Source organism: Lissotriton helveticus, chromosome 10 (assembly GCF_964261635.1).
Source record: "Lissotriton helveticus chromosome 10, aLisHel1.1, whole genome shotgun sequence".
In the NCBI taxonomy this organism is placed as follows: Eukaryota; Metazoa; Chordata; class Amphibia; order Caudata; family Salamandridae; genus Lissotriton; species Lissotriton helveticus.
In genome coordinates this window covers 1098342968-1098356831 of record NC_136071.1, presented here as the reverse complement: position 1 = coordinate 1098356831, position 13864 = coordinate 1098342968, and the positions used below count along the sequence as shown (strand labels likewise).

Sequence of the window (13864 nt, the reverse complement as noted above, 5' to 3'; positions counted from 1 at the left end):
CTGCTCTGAAGCTATTTCTTAAAGCTGAAGTTGTATTTCACCTAGAGAAAATGCAGTGTTATGAAACTACTGGACACGCTTACATTTTCTCCACTTTTTTCTGATTCCGAAAAGCTCCCCTTGAACTTGGGATAATGATTTTGGAGCTTTTTTTGAGTGGTCTGGCGAGGTTATTTCTATTTTATTTTTGGGCTACTTACCGCTGCACAATTACCATTTTTACTGATTGTTGAGATACCTTCATCGGCTTCATCCCAATTAACTTCAGGGCGAAAACTGGAAGTACTCCCGAGGTCTGGCTTACATCCTCCCACCGGTAAAAAAAAAAGTGAGTGACATGATGGGGAGCCACGGCCAACCGCCAATTAGGTCAAGGGAGCCACAGGTTGAATAAGTTTGGAAACCACTGCTATAGGCCGAGACCGCATCCTTCTTTTTCCAGTCCTGCAGTGGCTCCAGAGTGATTAACCAGAATTGTTTGTGGTGGTGCCAGCAATGACTCTGGTCGCTCACATACCATGCATGTTGGGACCATTGATTGATGTACCATACTATTGTAAGCACCAGGGCACAAGTCTTAAAAAAATAAGTGGGGGGACGCTGATGTCACGACAGGAAGTGACGTCACGAAAGGTGGCTTGCACCATAAGACTCATTGCCTTCCCTCGCTCACCCCTTAGATGCGATTGCATCAGAGAAGCCAGCGCGTGAGCAGCGTTCTGAATGAGCTCCAATCTCGCCCCAGAGAGGCCAAAGAGTGAATGTGTGGCTCCATATGCTCCAGTTATCGAGCTCACTGTCAAATAAGTGGGGGGACGGCGTCCACCCGCGTGGTACCCCTACTCGAGCCCTGGTAAGCACCATCTTCCTCTGTTTTATATATGAGTTACTGTTCACAACTTTTTTCGGGCATTACTGCTTATTCAGTGATTTGGTCAGTATTTTTGCTTTTTCCTGATCATCTTTTAAGTGTTGCCCACTTCCCCGTCAATCTTGCAAACCTGCAGCTCATCCTTCCATTGTCGGTCCTACAACCAGGTTTTACTGTTTAGCACTTTGATGTTGAACTTGAGCTGCACATTTTGGATGCCCCTCAAAGAGGTAAAGAATTGTCTGGGGTGCTTGACCTGCCAGGCAAGCGGGTGGGCCCAAACAGTCTGGGTTAGGATGAACATTTGGATCGCGTTTGGTCCTATTTGCATCTATCTTTGTTCCTTTGGGCAATGGCACAGATAAGATAAAATAATTACCCAATGCATCAGATGCATAGGCTGAATTATTGCCATTGGAAGGAGGAACCAGTAAAGCTCCTGTTTTCACCTGCCTATTGGCCACCAGGACCTGCAGAAATGTTACCGAGAAGATAATATGGGGTTCGAGGCTACAAACAGTTTTTCGATATTTGCAGAAATTGTTTTTGAGTCTAGGAATAAATTCAATAAATTGAATAACTCACTGCCTGGAATAGTGAACTCAGAACGGATGTAAGATGAATTATTAGAAATAAAATGTTGCTCTAAGTTATTCTTATTATAAAGAACAGTGGTCCCTATATGAAAATGATATACATTAAGAAATAATCATATACTTGATAAGTAATATGTCCTCTGCCCGTCCGGGCAGGATTTATTTAACAATAAGTGCAGGAATAAAGTATTCTTAGAAAGAATGTCAAGCGGGCACAGCCGTGACCCTCAACATACAAGACAAAAACAACAAAGAAGCAATGTGAACAAGGCAAAAAAATAAGTCTGCGTACTTGTACTTCAGTAAGGCAGGCATAAAATGTAGAGAAAACACTCCATTGCAATTGTAAATTTTACATAAATAGTTTGCATATGGGGTTTAAAAGTCGACGACGTTTCGATGCCTATAAAGGTAGAGGCATCATCATCAGGACAAGAGTTGACATTATTGTTGTCTTGAACAAAAGCAATATATAATGCCTTTCATTTACAATTATTCGTAATATGATGATGCTGGCCGTGGGGAGTTCATTTCCGAGACTGATAGATCGGTTGATCTAGTTGGTCGAGTGGTTCCAGCGGTAATTTAATTTGCCGGGACTCGGATGCTTCAATGGCGAAGGAGCACAATGGCTACTACATGAGTGCAGCGGCACTGCTGCGGGTATGGCAATCCGGTCTTTCGACCGGATTGCCATACCCGCAGCAGTGCCGCCGCACTCATGCAACTCATGCAACTCGACCAACTAGATCAACCGATCTATCAGTCTCGGAAATGAACTCCCCATGGCCAGCATCATCATATTACGAATAATTGTAAATGAAAGGCATTATATATTGCTTTTGTTCAAGACAACAATAATGTCAACTCTTGTCCTGATGATGATGCCTCTACCTTTATAGGCATCGAAACGTCGTCGACTTTTAAACCCCATATGCGAACTATTTATGTAAAATTTACAATTGCAATGGAGTGTTTTCTCTACATTTTATGCCTGCCTTACTGAAGTACAAGTACGCAGACTTATTTTTTTGCCTTGTTCACATTGCTTCTTTGTTGTTTTTGTCTTGTATGTTGAGGGTCACGGCTGTGCCCGCTTGACATTCTTTCTAAGAATACTTTATTCCTGCACTTATTGTTAAATAAATCCTGCCCGGACGGGCAGAGGACATATTACTTATCAAGTATAGGATTATTTCTTAATGTATATCATTTTCATATAGGGACCACTGTTCTTTATAATATGTAATGCCCAAGGTCCCTATAAATATACCTTAAGGGTTCCCTTGTTCTGTTGAAACCTAAGTTATTCTTAGGCTGCATTACTCCTCCCGACTGAAGCTAAGCCTTCGGCCTGTCCCTGTAGGCAACACTATCGACTGCCAACCCCAAGATGGCCACCCGCGCTGCAGCAACAGCTCTACAGGTAGCAGTACTGCAACGTTACCACCACAACAGCGATATTTATGAATGTCACATTCAACTGCGTCGGCACTCTGCCTCTATCTGCATTATCTGGGAAAAACATGTTGATGGAAGACAATATTTTTGGGTTGGTGTAGCTCTACATCTGTCAGGAACTCTAGGAGGAGCTCCAAAGAGAGGGCGGTTGCAACCCTGTGGCCACCTTAGACGCAGCCTTATTGCACCACCACAAGAGGCCTCTACGGGGCTCAGAATTCAAACAAATGGCCACAAAATTGCACTGTTGACACCAGAGCCTGTAGGTCAGGACACCTCAATTAGTGTTTGCTCTGGGTCAAACAAAAGCATTTGACTGGCCTGGGCATGTTATGGAAAACATTGTTTGTATTTTCATAAGGTAGGGCATCAGCATTTGAAACAACAGTCTTCAGTGAACAGGTGCACCTTGTGCAAAAATCAGTGCAAGCTTCCCAACTTAAGAAGACAGGTACAGCGAGCAAAGCAACCACAAACCTTTCCCATCAAGGAACCGGTACAACCCGGCCAGCAGCTGCACAAACATTATTTCCTCACAGAACAGGGACAGTGTGGCAGTAACAAAGCAAGCTTCCCTCTCACAGAACATATGTAGATAAGGCATGAATGGGATGTAGGTTACAGACAGAATTCTGAAGTCAGTGCTTGAGTCACTGAGATGAATGTTTAAGTGGATGAATTAGTGAATATGGAAGTCGTGACACTATTCTTGTGTGGGTGCTATTCCAAGTCGGATCCTGAAAGTCCTGCTGCTGTCAGTTCAAGGCCTTCTGTTTGTGTTGATGCCTTGGTGTTCATTGTATTGAGAAGTAGCCATTAATCTGTAGGTCATTATTATTTGGACCAGCCCAGCCACAGTCTAAGTAACTGTACCCTAGACAGGCACACAGGTAGCAACCTCTTTGAAAAGGTTCTGAATACGTTCTCTCACCAGATGCTGTGCAGTCCCAGGCTCAGAACTGCACCTGTTCAGAACTTTGAGGGCCACCAGTGATTTTAGATGCCTCCTGCCTAAAATCCCCTTTGTTTCAATGTTAATTAGTGGGGAAAATAAATTTCCCAGATTTATTTAATTATCTCCCACTTTCTTGTTTCGAAATGTTGGCATGAATGCACTATGCAGAAACATGATATAACCAAGTAAGACAATGGCGGTAGTCGTCTTACTCAAGATCTCAGAATCGATGCCTGAGGTGCGGGTGTGAGGGTGAGAGACGAGTAACGTATCTGCGAATCTAAGCACTTCCTAACATAAGGAAGGCCCTCTCGTTCCCTAGGCTAACCGCTTGAGCCGGCATAATCATTCTCACTTCCGGGACGGTAGCAGGTGGTAGTAAAGCCTATGTTTGGCTGCTTGCCCTACGTGCATTAAGTAAGAGCCAAAGCTTTGACTAGCGTTGTATCTTGGACATCTCCCAGCACCTCTCCGTGGTGATGATGACACTGCAGATCCTGCCGTTAGGCCGCCCTGAATGTTTGGAATGAAACCCAGCAAGTTCCGCCCAGTCGCTATTTTTACTTCTGCTTCGCGACAGAGAATCTTCGCTCAGCCCATTTTCCTAGCTTCAGTATTTCAATTCAGCAAAAGCCAAAAAACAAGTTTTATCAATTGAGTGGCATCATATTTACATAATGTGGGAGTGCCTTAGGGAGGAAGGAAGGTACGTCTTTCAGAATGGCATGCAAATATGAATGATGAGTCATAATAGCTTGAATCACAGACTACATCTTCCTAATATGCAATTAAAATATAGGTCATCTTACTATTTTGGTCTGAAAGATTTGTGTGACCATAAGACAGAATTGCTGGCCCTAGGGTTGAAATAGTAATGACATATAAGAAGGTACGAAACCTCAGACCAACCTGTCTCTGATCCCACATGTGAATGAAGTCATAGGGAGCACATTCTGTACAATACAGACCCTGTGACTCAACTTCACTCATCTGGGATCAGATAGAAACTACAGGCCAGTCTCACCCTTGTGATGTCATGGATTAACAAAGCAAATGTCCTACACTTAAGAGCTCCTTGCCAGTGGCAACTGGCAGGGAACAGGGTGGCAGGGCATGAGGGGAATACATTTTTTTTTAAACACTTGCCTCCTCACAGCCACCGGCTCACCTCTGTCATCACTTCGAGCTTGAAAGAAGAAGCACACAGGATCTCCTAAGCCAATCACAACGCTGCAATGCAGCGTTGAGATTGGTCTGAGCGCCATGGTTCAGCACTCAGATGGGGATTGGGAGCCTGGGCATGTTCCTAAACAAGGCTGTGTATTACAGCCTGGTGGGGAACATGCAAAGTTCGCGTGAGTGTTTGGCCGGGCCAAGTCGGCCGGCCAAATGGTCATGCGCACTTATAGTGTGCAAACCACTCCTCCAAGGCTCTGACACTAGCCCCGCCCCGCCCTAACACAGGCCCGTAGCTACGAAAAATAAAATGACAATAACGGTGTTATTAGCATTTTCCTTTTTCCTTTTTCCTGCTCTGAGAGCAGTGGGCGAGGCTCCTCCTCCTTAGCAGTAAAGCTGTCCCTGCTCCTTGCTCAATGCTATGCAAATTGGAAAGGGTCGACAGCACCGCAGCAAGACTGTTCTAGGACCACTGGATTTCTGCGATTCTACGTGTGTGGCATTTTTCCCATAATCAGGGATTTGCTGCATTTGCCAAATATTCCATTCTCTGTGGCATAATTTGCAGATATTAACAAAAATAGTTTCTGGTTCAAACGTATCCAGAGTTACTAAAAGTGTGCAATACTTGTTGCTGTGCAGTAGAAGGCACTTCACAAAGGTTAACGGATCACCTTTCAGATGCATATTGCTGTATTTGGGTGTTAAGCTAGTACTAATAAGAAAACTTTGTCCCGACAGTGTTAACATCTGAAAAAATGAAAAAAACTATTATCGGATACCATCACAAAACGTAATTCCTTGTGCCAAATAATTTGCATTTTCTTGCCACATCCACAGTCGAGGGGCAGTAACTGACCTGTAACACAGCCCAGTGCAGCGAGAAGAGGGAATTGTCAGTAATAAGGGTTGGGCCAAGGGAGAGAACTTGAATGAGATATTTGCACCTGAGCGAGAATGAAATGAAATACACTCACCAAACCCATGTGAACGCAGACACACAGATGCCAAGTATTTTAAGAATGACAGAATGGAAATGTTTTACCATCTGTGCATTGTTAATTAAAGTAGAAATTTAATGAAAGAATCTGAGAGTGCAAAACCATCTGTGAAAACACTGAAAATAACTATCTGCATATATAGAAATATTTTATATTAATAATACGCCCGTCTTCTGGAATAAGATAATAATTTAACCATTTGTGAACAGTTTCGAAAATAAAAGTGACTTTAGACTTTGAAATATAAATTGCCTGCTTAACATTTTTACAGCAATTTACAATGGCCCAAAGGGATTCACTAGAAGGGAATTCACATAAAATACATCTGATATGAATCACAACAAAAAAACAATATAACCACATAAATAGAAATCAAGCAGCATTGATTCAATCTGAAGGTTTAAAAATGTATAAAACAGCATGAATATACATTATGAAAGTGCTTGATGACATGCAGAGTGAACACAAAGTTCTTGTGATGTGTAAAAAATAAACGACGAAAGGTGAAACACGAATATAGTAAAAAACAATGGCAACAAGGAAAACATCCAAAGGTATTGTGCATGAATCAGGGAAGTCCACTTTTAGATTATCAGGACACAATAATTATCCATTTTTCTGCCGGGATTGTCACCAGGACAAGAAAAGCACTAGATATGTGATTGCTGCCTATAATAATTCCAGGCAGTAATTGCCTCTATTGCAAGTGATCCTCAAAATGTGGTATAACAGCCGGCGTGGAGACCGGAAGCCGCCAAATTCAGTGATACAATAAATGCGGGCATCCGTGGTGGCGAGCAAAATCAGCCAGAAAGCCTCTTCACAAAGCAGGGTCTGTGAGGAAAGATTTCCTCCAGCAGGAAGAGAAACGCCTGCATGAAAGGCTCAGACCATATTCCCAAGGCATGCTTTAGACACCCCTTAAAGATGGTACAGCCCTTAATCTGGAGCAAATGATGTAACCCCACAGAATCATGAACTCGAGGAGTCCTTGCCATCTATATCCTCTGATCAAACCCAACCATCCTTATCGTTGTCTGAAGACTTCTGCAGGGGCGGCTCTAGGCTCATGGCGGCCCTGGGCAGGAAGCGTAGGTAGGGGGCCCCGGAACAGGGGGTCCGGGCGGGGCGGAGCGCCGAGGCCAGGGAACAGGGAGGTCAGGGTGTTTGGAAGTGGAACAGAGCCGGAGGCCGCCAAATCCCTGCCAGGGGCCGCCAAGCAAATATGTATCCATCCTCAGAGGATTATTATATTAAGGATATATACTGGCGTGGTGGCCCCTGGGGTTTGGTGGCCCTGTGCAGGTGCACAGCTTGCACATGCCTAAGGCCGCCCCTGACTTCTGGTGCTGCTCTGGTTGTAGTCCCCAAGATTGGAACACGTATGGGAGGTCGCTCTTCAAGTTATCGAGCTGCAAAACTGTGGCACTCTCTCCCTGTCGATCTGAGGCAGGAACGGTCTGAAATAATCTCCAGAAAGAAACGAAAAACTTGTGTTTTTTTAGACGATCTTAATATCTTTTTTCCTTTATGCAGCTCAGTTCAGGCCATTGTTAAAATGTGGAATCTCTTTTTTTGTGTTATAATTTTTTATTGACATTTTGAGAATTTCATCATAAGTACAATAAAGTTAATAATAACTTACAATTTGAATGATATGAATAAATATACAAAATATGTGGAAAAGAAAAAGAGAAAATGCATACATGATAAAATGCTGCCGCTAGGCTCATCAGAAACTTCCCAATTCGACATCATATATACCCCCTTTTACGGAGCCTACATTGGTTGCCAGTAAAAAGGAGGGTGGAATTCAAAGCGCTCACTCTCGCCTACAGGGCAATCAAAGAGACAGGCCCCCATTACCTGATAAAAAGACTCCGAAAATACCATCAGACAAGGACTCTAAGATCTAATCACCAAGTACTTCTGGTCACCCCCTCTTCAAAAAAGCTAGATTAGGTGGTCGATTTTTTACGGTAAGAACTACCCACCTACGGAACACCCTACCTGAGTTCATAAGGAAGGCTAATTCAAAATTTGGCTTCCGCAAACTCCTAAAAACCTGTTTTTTTAGCCTCCCCCGGCCCTGAAACATCTGGCAGTCTGCTTCCTCTTCCTGTACTCCGCATTTAGCGCCGGGACACCTCCGTTGGAGGAAGCTGTGCGCTCTATAAAACTCCAAATAAATAAAATAAATACTATGCACCAATAAATAACACTTACAACTATAAAGATAAATAGTAAGGTATACAGTTGAATAAATATGGTGTGAGAAACGTTAAATATTTAAATAATGCAAGCAACATATATAAGAAATATAAAAGTCTTAAAGAATCAATTATAGGTTAACTCAATAGATATATAAATTGAGTATAAAGATTAAACATTATATATAGCTACAAACATAGAAAATAGTAACATCTCAAATCTCCTTAGCCCTCGAGGAGTAATTCATTTGTAAAATTGAAAATTGTAAAATATATCGAGAAAGGAGTATTAAATAGCATATAGAAAAGTAGTTGAACTAAGAGAGCATATCAATAGAAGTTATATGAAGAATGAAGAGAAATGAGAAATTAGATGTCAATAAGAAATAGTAAGAATGAAATGTGGAATCTCAACGTGGGGATAACATAACATAACCCCTGTCTTCCTGGATAATGTCATGCTTACACAATCATTAACCATAGGCACCAGATAGGGTAAGGGCTGATGGTTCTACTGCTCATGCAAATTGTTGAGTAAAGTTTTAAATTAAAAAGGGACCCACAGTAGCTCTTCCAGAGGGTCCAGTTGGCATTTTAAGTGACCATCTAGTGATGACATCACAGAAGGTCTCAAGAACGTATCTTTAGATCGTGAATCAAAGGGAGACATTTTAGGCGACGGTCAGCGAGTCGATTCAGAATGGACTAAAGAGGGCACGTGAACCGCTTTGAATAGGTCTTGTATAGAATGTCACAGCAGGTCTGAACACTCAACCACCCATCTTCAGGATATGCTGATGACAGCAGGTCAGTCCCTTTCAAGGGGTCATTCACTGAAAATAGTCTCAATAAGCATTACGACCGAACCAGACGTCATCAAAGTGGTATTTTGAAATCTCCATCGTTGGCAATACCTGGCAATGTGGGATTAGAAAAAGAAATAAAAAGAACATTTGTGTTTTTTCACTAGAAGGACTCCTTGAATGCAGCGGGTATGGGACTGACTTCATAGTATGAAAAAAAGCTGACACACTCCTTTTAAACTCGCCACATCACATCGAGCATTTACAAAATTGCACCTGCCAAAGCCATCAGCAACAAAATCTGTTGATATATCAGGGCATGCGCAATTGATGCTCTCCAAGGTTCTAGGATCCTCATTCATATTTTTGCAAAAAGAAGCCAAGCAAGTAAAGTTATTCCTGTTCTAACTTGTTGTAGTGAATATAGTTCCCCAACATACAAAGGACTCGTGGTAGCGCATTTTTTTTTTTTGTAGAGTTTTATATAGCGCGAACTAGACCCGAACCGAATCAGGTATCAGAGCGCTTTACATAGCACAAGTTACGTTTTTACATGAGGACACACACTTTCATTTTTAGGCACGGGGAGATTAAGTGATTTGCTCAGAATCACAGGAGGTTTTGGCGTCGTTACCGAGACTCGAACCCAGATCCCCAGGACCGAGGTCGAGCGCCTTAGCCGTTAGGCCAACTCCTCTCCCCGCATTATTGGTTAGGGGTCACTGTAGGCAACGAGGACCAGTATCTCAGTTTCTATCAGTTGCAGTCTACCAACTGCAATGCCCTTCAGGCACTGGAATAACCTCCCTTTACTGGTAGATGACTCCAAAGTGTTGCTTGTGGGCACTGTTCCAGTACTCAGGTCCGAGGATGTTTGAGGGGGCATGCTCCACGCACACGCTGGACAGAAACTTGGGAGTGATGGGATTCATGCAAGGGAGAGTCCCTAATTTAGGCAAGAAGGTACTGCATGAGAACATGCTTACATGTCAGAGTAACTTCATTAATTACATTTACTGGGCAGTTGTCCTCTGTCTCTGGTGACATATCCTTGGGATCTCCTGTAGTTGGCTATGGTGGGCTTTCTGTTGAAAATCCTTAATGAGGTACGCAGAACAATAGGATCAAAGACAATTCTTCAGGTTTGGTTCCATTTTAGGTGAGGCAGGAAACTTTCCGCTCCAGGCACCAAGAAAGAAGGGCAGGTCAATCCGATAGAAGGCTGGTAAGTACTGTTTTCCAGTTGACAGTAAGTAGGTGTATATTCTTTTTCTGGAGAGCTGGCTATGAGTCCAGCTCCAGTAGGTTATCCTGCAATGTTTATCTTTAGCTTATAAACCTATCAGGGGACAGACAAGGTTTGTAGGCTTTCTTCACAGAACTTCCATTTCAACTATGCTGATTGTATATTCCACCCATTGGTCAGACAGTGAAGGACAATTCTTCTTTATAGAATTGCCTCTTCTGCCATTGACCCCCTGCTGCTCTCTACTTATGTAGGTCTAGCCTTTGAGGCAGCTTCAGCTATCTCTCCAGACAACAGATTTTCCAAAACATTCATACATATTATACACACATAAAGGGATTTGGTCAGGGAGCTTCATCCATTGGCTTGTATAATTGTCATTCACATTTTCCTTCCGCCTACCGTGTGGGACAGTGGGTCAGCCCACTTTACCCCACTGGCTCCCTTTCCTTTGAGTAACTGTACAAAACCTGGGCACATTGTCCACCTACACCTAAAATAGTGCCTTACTCTTCCATGAGAAAGCTGATTCAAAATGTGTTTTTTAAATGCTGGCTATTTAGTTTGGCAGTACTTCAAGAGACCAAATGGTGGCTTATTTTCTGTCTCCTTTTTAAAGTTGCTTTTATCAAGTGTTCAGTGACATTGTAACATTGATGTTAGCTGCGATCTGACTTGTTCGTTGGGTGGTGATTTATTCGTGTCCGCTTCAAAAATAATAATAGAAAAATGCATGGGCATTAAAAAATGTATAACAAGTAAAATAGACACATTATGGAATGCTTTCTTAAATTTAAAAAATGTAATCAAGTATGTAGCCCAGGTTTAGGTGGTGGCATATCTTCTTTCATTCCATTTTTTGCCACGTTCTTGCAATAAAAAATATTGGCTTTGTCAGTGCTTGTTTTTATAGTGGGCCTTCTGGCACCCAAAGTGCACATATGTACACCTCACAAATGTTTACTTCACACACACTAGGGGTGGATAATGATATCCTTTTTACATGAGGCTCACTTGACTGTACCTGTGGCTTAGGAAACCTACACATGCTACATAACACAAACTTTAATTCACAACCACCAACGAGTTTCCCATTTCTAAGACGTCAAAGATCTCTCACCCTAGAAAGAGGATTTTTCAAAGGGGACACTTTTGGGGTTTCCCTCCTCAGAGCAATGTTTTAGCTGCAGAGGTCCGGTGTAATTATCTGGAAAGTGTCACCACCGTTTACACTAAATAGGTGAACTCGCAAAAGAAAACATTTACAAACAGCAGGGGGGACATCTGGTACTGACAACTGCAGCCTTTCATCCTGTCAACTGGGAACTAGAGTTTTTCTCGTTATATATTTTTTTTATGATCCTGATTACTTGATTGGAAGATGTGGCATTAAATGCGGGCCCGATGAGATTTTCCTGAATATTTTGTGGCTGAGTAACATATGTCTTGCTCATTAGTACATGGAATAAACTCTGGGACTCGGTGGTTTGCTGTACTGTGTACTTCCGCTGCGTTCTTCTCCCCCCACTGTGCCAGCAGACACCTGTTTTATCTCAACATTAGCTCTACTGCTAACACATAGCAACTATTTCAGAAAGGCTGGTAGTCAGTGGGTGCTAATCCTGAATGTACATATAAAACACCTCTCTGGAGTAGAAAACACATCTAAAGCTCCCATTCCTTTATCGTGCAGTCTTTCAAGTCTCCTACTGCTTACAGTGTGACGTGCATCCATCTTCCCTTTTGCGTAATATTTTTACCGCCCAGGAACAGGTACCATTCGGGTAATTTGTGCATTATTAGCACCGGGGGCGTAACACAGGCCCCTGCAATGCAAGGGGGTCCCAACCCTCCAGGGACCCCCCACCCCCTCAGCAAGGCCCCATGCAGCCCAAGGCCAATTCAAGACTGTGAGGGAGACAGGGCCCTCGCCTTACTTTTTGCAGGGGGGGGGGGGGGGCATCATTTTGCGTTACGCCACTGAGAGCACCAAATATATATATATCTTGCCATGCACCATTTACTCCATCGGTTGTTTAACCACCCGTCCATTTATCTTTTCAGCCAGACAACCCACCCATGTATTCATTAATCCATCTCTGCAATCATTCAGCCAATCACGGCATCCACATAATTGAACCAGCCACCTATGCAATCACCCACTCACCGGATATTTTGTCCACAACCTCTTTAACCCACAAGTCATTTACTGAGTGTCCCCCCCTCCCCCCCATGCTATCTGCACTCATGCATACCAAAGAACACAGCAAGCAGGTTTCTAAGAAGGTCACAGGGCGTCTAACATGTTGTTACTTTTTGATGGGTGTGTCTTGTATTATGTGTGTCAGGGGATGTGTTTACTGCACGTTTGTAATGAGTATGCCTGGTATGCATGTTTACTAAATGCTGTTATTTTGTGTGCCTTCCATTATACGTCACTATGCGTTTTTGTTGCATGTTTATATAATGTGTGTGCCCACTATTCTTGTTTGCTGTATGTTTTTTTTAATGTGTGGATTATGAGTGTCAGTGTGCTTGGTGACTGTGTATAGCAGTACACTAAAGGACACGTGAAGTTCACAGTGGAGATGGCTGTTGGTGAATCCTGATTGTTGAGCATGTCATGTGTACACTGCCAGTGGCTTTGAATAATTACTCTGAGTGGCTGCTGGCTTGAAGGAACCTGCTCTGATTGCATGATGGGACTGTTTCTGGAGTGTTCTGATTGGACAGAGCATCAGACAGCATTGTCAATGGCTTTGAATAATCACTCTGATTGGATACTGGTTTGAGCATGCTCTGATTGCATGATGAGACTGTCCCGGGAGTGTTCTGATTGGACAGAGCGTCTAAAAGGGCCGAGCCGAAGGCGAGGGATTTTCACAAGGGAGTGGGACTTTAATGGCCGGTATAGCCCTGCTACGAAGGGCTATAAGGCTATTAGAACATTCTGCCATTTGAGGCTTCTCGAAGCTCTAGGGGATTTACCAGCTATAGAAACAGGGAGCACTTCATTGTATTCAATGGAGATCCTAACATTAACCCTGGGCGTAGTACTACGCTACGCTCGCGTAGCGTGCGTAGTTTGTACTATTACGCACTAAACGAATTGCACGTAGCACAGTGCAAAAAAGCGTAGTGGGCATTTTTTGCTTGCTCGCGGTCCTCAACGTCAAGTTGGCGATCGCGAGCAAGCAAAATCAACATCCCAGCGAGACTTTTTCCTTGTTCACGATCAGCAACATCAAGTTGCCGATCGCGAGCGTGGAAAATAAACCTCCCGGCAAGATTCTCAATGCAGGGAGGTCAGGTGTCTCATTGCGAGTGGTCGCGTATGGTCTCGACCGCTCACGATGAGAAACTCCCAGTCCGCGTTGAGAAAGCTGCCGCTCGAGTACAAATCTCCTAGAGCAGCAGAAAACTACCGCTTGCACTGTGCAAGATGCCGTTTGCAATGATTGCACAGTGCGGACAAGCATCAGGCACTGTGCAATTAGTGCGAACAGCATGTTCCCTACCGCACTACGCCGTTCGCGTAACAT

At 43.3% G+C, this 13864-nt stretch overlaps 2 protein-coding genes across 15 annotated transcripts in view; one reads left to right on the top strand and one right to left on the bottom strand.

Moving 5' to 3' along the window:
- LOC144785288 (uncharacterized) overlaps positions 1–13864 on the bottom strand; it is an 850769-nt gene that overhangs the window by 444066 nt on the left and 392839 nt on the right. The gene's annotated exons all lie outside the window — the stretch shown is intronic.
- DGKK (diacylglycerol kinase kappa) overlaps positions 1–13864 on the top strand; it is a 556369-nt gene that overhangs the window by 281711 nt on the left and 260794 nt on the right. The window lies entirely within an intron of this gene.